At 39.2% G+C, this 11,304-nt stretch overlaps 1 protein-coding gene across 1 annotated transcript in view; it reads right to left on the bottom strand.

The window, feature by feature from the left end:
• Nucleotides 1–10,977, bottom strand: part of tspan4a (tetraspanin 4a) — a 130,301-nt gene extending 119,324 nt beyond the window's left edge. The window contains exon 1 of the mRNA XM_079338970.1: nt 10,886–10,977. The gene's annotated coding sequence lies outside the window, so the exon portion shown is untranslated. The remainder of the gene's footprint in view (nt 1–10,885) is intronic.
• Between the last annotated feature and the right edge of the window lie 327 nt (nt 10,978–11,304).

Genomic DNA, 11,304 nt, shown 5'->3' on the forward strand with positions numbered 1-11,304 from the left:
ATTAGCTGTTTAATACTCCTTGTGTCAGATGTGTGTCCCTTTATAGGGTCATATATAACGAAGTTTCTTTATGGGAGTGTTGTGTCTCTTTCAGGTTGTTGAATCGTACTTACAGTATGTGTCTCTTTGTGTCTCTGGGATCATTTGGATCATGTGGAAACATTTAGAAACTTTTCTTGTAGTTTTGCATTTCTACACGGGTCTAGTCTTCGGTCATTTAACATTCTTAACACATAATGTGGCCCTTGAACTTGTCTCTTTGTCCTGTGATCATCTCAGGTCACTTCATTGTTGTTTTGCATTGCTCCGTCTCAGTCTGACAGTTTTTTTTCTTGTCCTGCGTTTCTTTGTAAAGATTTCAGGTCTCTGTGGTTGTAAAGTCCCTCTATTGTTTTTGTTTTTTTCTATCTTTTGTGTGTCCCTTTATAAAGTCAAAATAATTGTGGGTTATTTTTGTCATCTTACACCATGCTTACGCTGTCTTTATTGTTGTTTTTTGGAGGTGTGTGTGTGTGTGTGTGTGTGTTTTCCTGTGGTTGTGTGGCTTATTCTGTGGTCGCTCTGTTTTCTCTTCCCCCTTCTTGTCTGTTTGTGGTTTCTGTGGTTGTTTATGTTCGCTCTCTGTATTTTTAATTGTCAGTCTGCATCTCTCTGTAGTGACTATGCTTCTCCTCGGGAGGTTTAGTCATGTTTCGGTCAGTGTCTCTCTGCTGTCTTAGGGGCATTAAATGTCTCTGCCTGTAGATGTTTTGGGCCTCTGTAAACATTGTGGGTCCCTAAATCACACATGTTGTGACCATGTGATCTTATCAAGGTTAAGTTTCTCACTTTAAGTTTCTTAGTGTATTGATATAAATGTTTGTGTTGTTTTGTGTCTCTTTAAGTGTCTTATGGGCTTTGAATGTTTGAAACGTTTTTGTAGTTTCGCATTTCTCTTTTTTGTTTTATTTTAAAACCTTTTTTGCTGTCTTTGCTATTAATTGCCACCTTCTTTGTATCCATGTAAACTTTTCACCTGTTTTTGTCGATCAGGGTCTTTCTTTTGTGTCTCTGTGGAGTTGATACGCGTCTCCTGAGAGCTGTTTTGTAGTTCTTTGTGTCTCTTTATAAAGTCACATTTACTGTGGTCTTGTTAAGTTTCCTTATTAGGACCGTGTAGCCGTTTGATAACAGTATCTCTCTGTCTATTGGAGTCTATTTGTGGTTATTTTGAGTGTGAATTTTCTCTTTTTCTCTCCGCGGTTACCTTTGTGTGTGTTTTTGAATTGTGGCTTTTGTGTTCATTTTATTTTGCTTTGTATCTTTCTGTAAAGACGTTGCTCTCTTTGCTGTTGTTTATACTCATTTTAACCCTCATGTTTTTTTTTGCCGTTTCACTTCATTGGTGTTTTAGTCTCTACGTTGTTGTTTTTTTTTGTCCTTTTTTTGATTGTTTTACTTTGAAGTTGGTTTGCTTTAGTTTTTTGTGTCATATTTGTGTTCCTCTGTGGTTGGTTATTTTTAGTATTTGCTTTTTCCTTTCTTTCACTCTTTTATGTCTCTGTCTATGTAGCTATGTTGCACTGTTGTTGTCTGTTTTGTGTCTTTTTGTGGTCTCTTCACATCAGTTTTCTCAAACTTGTCCCCCCCTTTTTTTTTAAATCTTTTTATGGTTGCTTCTGATCTCTTTGTGGTCTTCTGGTGTCTGTTGTGATCATTCACCTTCTTACTCATGTGGCATCTCTGTTGTTTTTTTTGTGTGTGCTTCATTCTGGTCTTTTTGCTTTTCTTTGTGGTCATTTAAAAGTGGCTTCAAACAGAAGCTCAGAGGCCCCTGGGCCTGTGCCCATCCAGCTGCTCTATAACCCATCCATGTGTATATGATGATTAGATGCACCTGAGTGTGAGTCTGTGTGATTGTGTCCAGGATGGAGCACAAAGGGCAAAGTAATCAAGCCAACAGAGTCGTCTACATGAGGGTTGATTACAGTGCTGGGAAATTATCGCTAACAGGGTCTAATGATGCGTGTCATTAGGCACTGGGACCTGATTGGGGTTATAATTAGATGAATCATCCCAAAACGGCTTGAAAAGGAGATATTACATTGTTTAACATTCTGAGTGTGAAACTGCTTTAAGCGACAGAAGATACAGAAATTCAAGAGAAAGCTCTAATGAGAACTACTGAAGACAAACTGAGAGATTTAAAATAAGGCAGGTTGTCATCGCACACAAAAAGGTGCTGAAAGATGCCTGAATGAAGCTCTCTGGGGTTTTCATAATAAGGTTTTTTTAACGAGGCAGCAAGGCAAAAAGCAGATCTAAAGAGAAATATTCAGCATACTATGGCTGACTATTTATGACAAAGACTGCACAACCCCCTCGATTATCTTCTAAAATATAATGTGTGTTATTTATTTACACAGGTTATGAAAAAGTTAATAAATAAAGTCAAACAGAAAGCTGAAATGTTTAGAGTAAATATTGATTCAAAGCCTTACAGTACAACTTCAGATTACTTTTTTGTTATTTGCATCTATTTTTGATTCAAAAATACTTTCTGATTCTCTGCAACTTGAATTAGCTTGTCAGTCTGTGTTCACATCAAATAGCCGGACATGGCTTAAAATATAACAACTTTCATGCTCCGATGGGCTTCAGCAGAGTAAAGCACAATGACAGAGCAGAGCCAATGCGCTCAGCAATGACAGTCTCTGAAACGATACGAGGGAGACGAAAGATTCACAGAGAAGCAAACTTTTGAAAGAAAATGTTAAAAAGCACACAGCAGGTGGCATCATTAGGAAAAAATAAAACGACAACCATACAAGTTCTTCTAAGTGAAAAGTTTGACAAAGTGTCTGAAAAAGTGCCGACAGAGGTCAGGAGACGGATCACAAACGCATGTATAGAGCTACTTTGATGTCGGACAAAAACTTCTCAAAGCGATAGTGAACGTTTTGTTTCGGGCTGTAAAGTCTCCGTGAAGCTGCAGCTGAGCAGCACATGAAAGAGTCTAAAAGCACAGGGCAAAGCTGACAAATTAGCATTAACATAAAAAAGCAATCTCTTTTTTTTCTTTGAAGCAACAGCTGCATTAGACGGAGACTCAGAACATCAAATATAATATCAGTCCACTGCTTTTCTCGTGGGTGAATCTGACTGTCTCTAAATTAGCCTCCACGACATCTCTTTGTTACATTCTCGCAAGTAAAAGCCTTCCCTTATTTTATTAAGACGTTTGTCTCTACTTTACTCTCTACTTGAGGTGAGAATTACAAACACAATCACCAAAGAACATAAGCACCAGCATGAATAGTTTAGATGGTCTTAGATTATCAAGGCGATTTTAGTCCTTCAATCATCTGCACCTCACGGTCAGCGGGTAAATATACTACTGTCTGTCTAATATTAATTCTTATCAGAACCAGAATGAGGTTTATTTACCAGCAGATTTACAAAAATGCAAGAATTGTCTTGATGTTTTGAGTGCATTACAGTAAACATGAATGTGGAATAAAAATCAGCTCTCCTTCTGTCAAGGAACCTAAAGCTCCTTCGAGGAGTTTTTAGCTGGTGATGAATGAATTCTGATGTCGCTTTGTGATCTGTTTGAGCAGAACATCTGAGACAAGATTGATTATGCCTATATTGTTATATTGAAGCTGCTGCAGGGAAGGTGTCAGATGAGGTGATTTACAGCATGCTGCCAAATAGAGCACCACAAAGATTGACAATGAATAATGTCTTTCACTGTTAGGACAAACAGGATGATATTTTCCTTCAGGACAGAATTTGGCAAGGAGGTCATATTCTACTTTACCCATAAGTGAGCGCCAAAATCTAGACTGTCTCAGGAGATTTAAAGACAAAAGAAAAGAGAAGAAATAAATACATATTTTTCAAACTGTATATTGCTTTATATTGTTTCACCAACATGTTGGTTGGAGTTGCAGGATGGTAAAAGTTCTGTGTTCACTTTTTCTCTAGCGGTTTCTTTCTGTTTGGTAAGCTTTGATGTGTAAGTCTTTACCTTTTGAATATGATAGACATGATGCATAAACTCTTGAACAACACATTCTCTATCTGTAACATTTGGTGGAAACATTTGTATCCTGGGCTATTTAAAAACGCTTTGAATTAGAGAGGTATTTAACTTCATGTTGGAATAAGATGCTACAACAGGATAGTGTCTGCAGCTTTCCATTTAGAAAGTGTTCACAAGAGCCAGTTATACTCCCAAATAGAGAAGCTTCAGTGTTAGGATGTGTCAGGGTTTGGCTGGCTTTGCCAAGGAAAAAAACAAAAAAAACCAGGCCTGAATGAATCCCATTCAAAGTCTCCACACTGACTCAAAAATTGCTGTTCAGAGACTCCCTGTTGAGTTCATTGAAATGTTGAACCGTTAACAAAAAAAATTCAGATGGGACAAACAAACAGACACATCTAAGAAGAGCTGCGGCTATAATTCCACCACTCTGTTGAACTGGGATAATGTTTTATTTCAAAACGAGAGGGTAAAAACAAGACAAAATAAAGCTGTGTTACATTTTTCATTATAAGCTATTCTGTGTCGGCTGTCAACAATAAATCTCAATTTGCTTTGTATTCAAAGTGTGTTCCACTTGAGGGCGACGGGAGGTTTGAAAACTTTCCGAAAGCATTGTACTTCAAATGTAGTCGACAGACACTCTCCATTTTAAAGTCATGAAAATTGATTTTCACTCTGAGGCTATAGCATGATCCGCACCCAGGGAGCCAACCTCTATAACGTTAGACTAAATCCATTAAGATCAGCAAAGAAGAGACACGACGGGCTGCCAGAAATGAATGCAAATGAGAGTGGAGCTTTTTGAGATGTTTCACTCAGTGCAGACTGCTCGGACATAGCTTTATGATTAAATGTGATCGAGAAAGGAGAGATAAAGCTTTGAGGAAAGGGAAGACAGGCAGGTGATTTTAAGCATGCAAACTGAAATGTACAGGAAATGTGTGGACTTTGTCGACTTAATGTGCATGTTTAAAGTATTCCCACTGCAATGCAAAATTACACGTTATGTAAAGATTAGTATGCAGTTGCACCACCAAGAACCACATACAGACTACATAAAGAATTTAAGTACTTGCTGCTATTTTTACGTCTCCTTCTTCACTCCTCTTCAAAGGAGTCTAAACAAAAGATTAAATAGAATACATAACTGGGAATGTCAGCCAGAAGCATTAAATTATGGTGGACAGAGTGAGATACCGGGTGTGAAGATGAGAGGAGACATCAAGCACGGAGGAGAGCGAGAAACCCTGCCTTGTATTTTTTCTGTGTTAAACTGGGCGTGAGACTGGGAGTCAGCAGCAGGGAAAGAGTGCGGTTATGGTTTGTGGTTTTTGCTTGGCACTAACGTCTCAGCAGAGCTCTCGACGAGGAGGAACGGAGCAAAGGGGACAAAATAGACCCTTCACAATGAAAGAGGCTGTGCTGAAGCCTTGCATCCAGGACAGAGAGCAACATAAAACAACCACAGTGTGACATCAAGTATGCGCACTTAAGCGCAAATTATTGTCACTGTGACAATGGATGTCAAACATACTCTGCCTTTATAACCTCGCTCATTGGAGAGGACGGCATTACACAAAACCACTCCCTCTCAAAAGCCAATGAGAAGGTCATTGCATCAGGTTAACGTTAAGGAGCTAATGTCTAAAATTAAACAAACAAAAAGTGGCTGAGAATGTATTATTGTATAATTACATCTAGATAATTAAACAATACATGATGTTTCATTAATAAAGGAATTTCACAAATAAAATCCTCCTTATAACCATACAGTAAATATTCTACAGTTTTGTTTTACAGATTTAAAAACCAGTATAATGTTTAACTTAGTTTTTTGGGGGGTTTTTAAATGCTGCTGGTAGGTTTTGTCCCCTGGACAGTTTGAGTTATAACTCTTCCATCTATTTCTAGATATCACGCTAGACTAAACTTTTCAGTTAATGGTTTAAGAATAAATTTTTAAAGCAACAATCAGTAGAAATTTGGTTTGGTGCGCTTTGACGCCCACCAAAAGTGTCTGAGTGTAACTGCACTGTTGACACATAGTGCTGATAGACCTCCCTCTCTTAGGCATTGCACATTTGTTTACGAGCAAAAGTTTGTCAAAGTTTCACATTGCAGTTAATAAGCGATCAGGCCGGCCTGTGGACATGGGAGAGATCTTCCCTCTTTACGTTCTCGTGCTATTAAAATGTACTTTGAAACAACTATTTAATAGGATGATAAATTATATGTTTTTGATTAAACAAGCCAATATGACGTCAGTGTTTAAATTCTTGTTTAAATGAATGTTTTACATCTGAAAAAGGTGCCATGGTTCGTCATTTAAATGCCAATATACGTTCACGTTGCTCCAGTTAACTGAGCTGATGACGAAGGCGGATTAACATGTAACATCTAATTTTCCAATAATGGTTATTAAGGCAGCAGAGTTATTAAAAACTCAAGCAGCCAAGAAATACGGTGTTGCAGAGTGTAATGTGACTGTGGTTGGAGCTGTTAGATCACAGCGGGGAGGTTCGTGGTTCGAATCCACGTCTTGACGTTCTATGTGGACTTCACATGTTCTCTCTGTGCGTGCATGGTTTCTCTCCAGCTTCCTCCCAGTCCAAAGGAGTGGTCGTATAATTGGTGAAGCTACACTGCTCTACAGCTAGTATAGTATTTAGTAATAATATTTTACATATACATACATACCATGTATTATTCTGTAGTATAATTTTTTTCCAACTTAAATTGTTATTTCAAATTGTTTAAAGTGGTTTTGTTGAAGGAAGGACCACACCAGGCAGACAGTCAAACAGTCCTAGCCTAAAAGTTGCACCACAAAGACTACAGCAAATCGCAAAACACCACGTATGATCTGCACATGTTTAAGAGGAAATAACTCCTCATGCCAGCAGAGAGCATTAGTCTGTTGTTATAATACAAGAAGACCATTTTCTTGCTGCTGTCGCTCAACACTTGTTTAGGTACTAGCTGAGAATAATGTCTGATTAAACGTTGAAAATGGCACTTCTTCCGCACTTATGGTGGAAAGCATAGATACTGAAGCAGAAGGCTCAAGGGGCTATACCAAACATTTGTCGAGAACTAAAGATAAATGAATCTCCTAACAGCCAATCAAAAAGACTCCTCACAGATGCCGATTCAACACGTAAAATCCAGAAAATAAGCAGACGGGGGGCCAATGGGTAGCGATGAAGTCGGACACACCAATAAAATTAGAGTAAAGACCGCTCACCGACGGTTAACGATCTCCCTGGTGTGTCAGGGCCTAAACATCTCATTGTTGTTTTCCTGTTTCATGCTGTGGATGACTAGTTTTTTTTTTCTTTTTTCCCAGCAGAAATATTCATGTTTAAGCCCCCTGTATCTTATCTCACACTGAGCCTGTCCAATCATTATTTTATACTGGCCTTATCACTTTGTAGTATGTCATATCTGCAGTGTTGTTTCAAAGGTTTATCATGCTGTAGAATAACTTTATCTTTGCTTTTGCCTTTTATTTCTGTGCACCACCTCGCACTGTGCGTCCATGCTGAACAAAATCGAACTGGACATCCCTCCTGTATGCCAATATGTTACTTCAACCCTGAGGTTCCTTAACAAGCTGCACATTTTGTGTTTTTATTCCCATGCTCAGAAAAAAACCTTCTTCCAGGGCTAGAGTAAATATCACAGAAGTAAACAAAAGAAAAAAAATGTGTAACTTATATTCAACTTGACATACTGTACATCCAGCCTCTAAAAAAACTTTGCTCTTCTGGAACACAAGGCTAAAAAACTGCAGGCATAAAGAATGCACTGAGGGGACAACGTGAGAGAGGGCAGACTGGAATCTTGCAAAAAAAAAAAGTGAAGGAACTGAGACGTGAGGGGAAATAGGGTAGGTGAATTTAGAGCAGCCTTGTGCGCGCACACACACACACACACACACACCTGCAGGCGACAGCACAATGCAGCCTTGTTACTTCCACCTTCAGTGAAGCCAGTGTTCAGGGCACTTATCCAGAAAGTCACCACACCTCGAGAAGCCCACAAGCACGTCAGAGATCCAGAGCTGGACAAACAACACCAGCTGTGGCGATTAAAGCAAACACTCGACACCTCCTCTCCCAAACATATTTTTACTGCATCTATCAAAACAGCAAGATACCGTGTGCAATCCAGAGCCAGTCACTCAGATTGGAAACTGTGTGTGTGTGTGTGTGTGTGTGTGTCCACAGCAGCTTTAGTCTCGGCAAGAGTTTGCTGGCTGAATGTAAACAGTGGGCAGCTGCCAACTGTCCGCAGCCATCAGTCCATCAGTTCAGCCCGGCTGAAGCTGATGAAATGTGGGAGGACATGGGGAGAAGGAAGCTGGCTCCTTCTCCTCTCTATCTCTGTGTTCGTCCTGATATGTGTCAGAGCGCTCTGACTGACACTCCGAGCCGCAGAGAGAAGGAGCTGAAACAATGTGCCAAAGCTTGTTTAATACAGTTTAATTCTCCAGTGTTGGATGTAAAGAACGAGGTATATCACATTTTTATCACAAATTATATTGTTAATTCATGAAAAAATATTTGTTTATGATTTCATTTTCTGACAAAACATACTTGTTCTTCTTTTGTTTCACCAATATTCATTAAAGATGTCGAAAAGCTGGGTTGCTATAATTGGTTTTTTTTATCACAAACTAAGCGGCAACCTGCAGTGTAGAAAAATTAAGCCAAATAGGAAGTGCAAAATTCTGCAGTTCATTGAGTGTCCTGTTGAGGCTGGCTGCAGAATCACCACAAGTCACATGATCACCTTTTCAGAAAACCCTTTTTTACAGCAACAAACAGGCCTACTTCTGCTGTAAAAACAGACTCTTAAATATGTCAAATTAGCTCATGTCTCGATTGGCACACACTTCTTTTTTGAAAACTCATCCGTATTGAATTTATGAAGGATAAGGGTTATTTACAACGAGGCGTGCAGCTGACCTGATTGACAGGTGTGTTTGATGTACCATTTCATCAGTGGGCTTAAAACCACCTCAGCTCAGCCGTGGTTGACTGAAAGTTAGGCTGAAGTTAAGCCCCCTCCAGTAACAGACGTCAATCAGACTTCATCCGTGAAACTTTACAGTCAATATTATGAACACAATGAGTGCTGTATTTGGCCTCTATCATGTTAATTGTCAGCCCAAATCTTTGAAATAGCAATGAACCTAATCATCTCTTTGCTCTTACTCTCATTTGAGCATTTTTTTTTAAATCTGCTTCCCAGTGCACATTATAAATGAATAAATAGTCTTTTGATTTCTCAACATTATCGCTGTTTTGCATGCTGCATCATGTTGGTTGTGCGGGTTATTTCATTCATCAGTCTCTTTCAGTATCTGCAAAATCAGTGTTTGGATCGTTTGCTTCTGCAGTTTGAGACGGCGAGGGAGTTCAGGCGACTGTGACCGCCACAACAAAGCTGTTTCTCTTTCCCTGTGGAGATCACTGTGTTCTGGTTGACACTAAAATGTAACACTGATGTGTTATTTCAGCCCAAGCCATAATAGTTCAGATTTGTGCAAAAAAAAAAAGGCCTTACAATTTTCAGAACAGCCTGTCCCTGTAGTTTAAAAGAGTTTTATTCACACTGGTCCCTCATAGCATGAAGTTTTCTCTAATGGTCGTGGTGTCTCAGGAGGCAGCACATGGTGTATAAAGGAGGCTGCAGTGTTAATTTTACACGGTAACCAAGATGGCAGGCAAGACAAAGTTAGACACTTGAATGAACATCTCTTTGCCTTTACAGCAATGCTAAGGGTTATTCGACACACTCACCAAAAAAGTCTGCAAGTTACTTCTCATTCAAATGTCTTGCAGCTGCATTTCATTGTGGTCTATTGAGGGCTCTGTCAGCGTACATAAAATGGAATCTGTCAGTCTACTAGCATATATTTATTTATGACAGACAGTTCAGAATCAAAACAAAATTCTGTTGTTTTTGGACAGTTGTGAAAATTCAATCCTGGCTGATGCAACAACAAGAAAATACACCACAAACACATCAAGCAGGGCCCCGGACATCTTGTGTTTTAACTGTTTCTGGATAGATTTCCGTTTAACAGAGCTGAGCAGCTTTTATTGAAGTTGAGATTAATTTTTAATGTACCACATGGAGCAGCCTATATGGGTCCATTTAAAACCTCTGACAGGCTAACATAAGGGCACATAGTTGTGGCTGTGAATTTTTCTGCTCTCTCTGCCAGCCAGCCATGGCTGTAAGAAATCAGAGAGGCCTTCAGTTCCTGTAACCCCACCAGAAAAAAACGAAAGAAAAACTGATGGGAGGGAATAGCCTGAGGAATGGTTGGTATTCTTAAATGTTGTTCTTCTGCACAAGTTTATTTCTGTCTTTCATCGAGGTCCAGGGAAACATTCCTCAGCCAATCAGAGAATCCCTGTCTCACTCACCATCACATCTCCACAATCTGATAACACAACTGAGCAGCAACAACTTACAACATGAAAACAAACTGTCCAGTAGTAAAGGGGGTTTTTATGAGCAAAACATACTTGAGAGGAACAGCTTCAAGAAAGATTTATGTAATCCTCTCCTTAAGTAAACCAAGAGCAACAACCTTCATTAACCAATCCACACAAGATAAATGGAAACGGGATCCGGTTTATCCTTTCTAATTAGACAAACTGAGCCCCCAGGAACACACTATTTATCAAAGTTAAATCTCTAAAACGAGGTCACTGACATCTGTGCTGGGGCTGGAATATAGAGCAGAAAAGAAAAGCGTAGAAGTGAAGAAGTCTGAAATAAAAACCTTTACGTTGAAGAATGTTGTTTGATTGAATGAGAAAAGTGAAAATGACTTACCACTCTTTATTCTCACTGTCTGCACTCTGTCCTCTTCTTACTCAGTGTATGAGAAAACTTCCCAAGTTGTTCCTTCTCACAGACTCTCTCTCTCTCTCTCCCTCTCTCTCTCTCACTCTCTCTCTCTCTGTCTCTCTCTTTCTCTCTCCTTCAACATGCACATGGGTTCGTCAAAGGGCGACCCAGCAGCAGAATGGCGACATCATGTGGTGAGGAAAGACAAAAATACCACTCAAAAGATATTACAACACATTTCAGAGTTGTTGGCTCGCTGACAATTTTTAGACGCAATTTATGGACTAATTAGATTTAATTCAGTGGGCAATTTAAAGTCAGTGTCTGTTGAATACTAAGACATACACAAAGCACATAATGTTTGATTAACGTAGTCCAAACTACTACTTTCATTATTATGTCAC

This window comes from Symphodus melops (genome assembly GCF_947650265.1).
Source record: "Symphodus melops genome assembly, chromosome: 3".
NCBI classification, from domain to species: domain Eukaryota; kingdom Metazoa; phylum Chordata; class Actinopteri; order Labriformes; family Labridae; genus Symphodus; species Symphodus melops.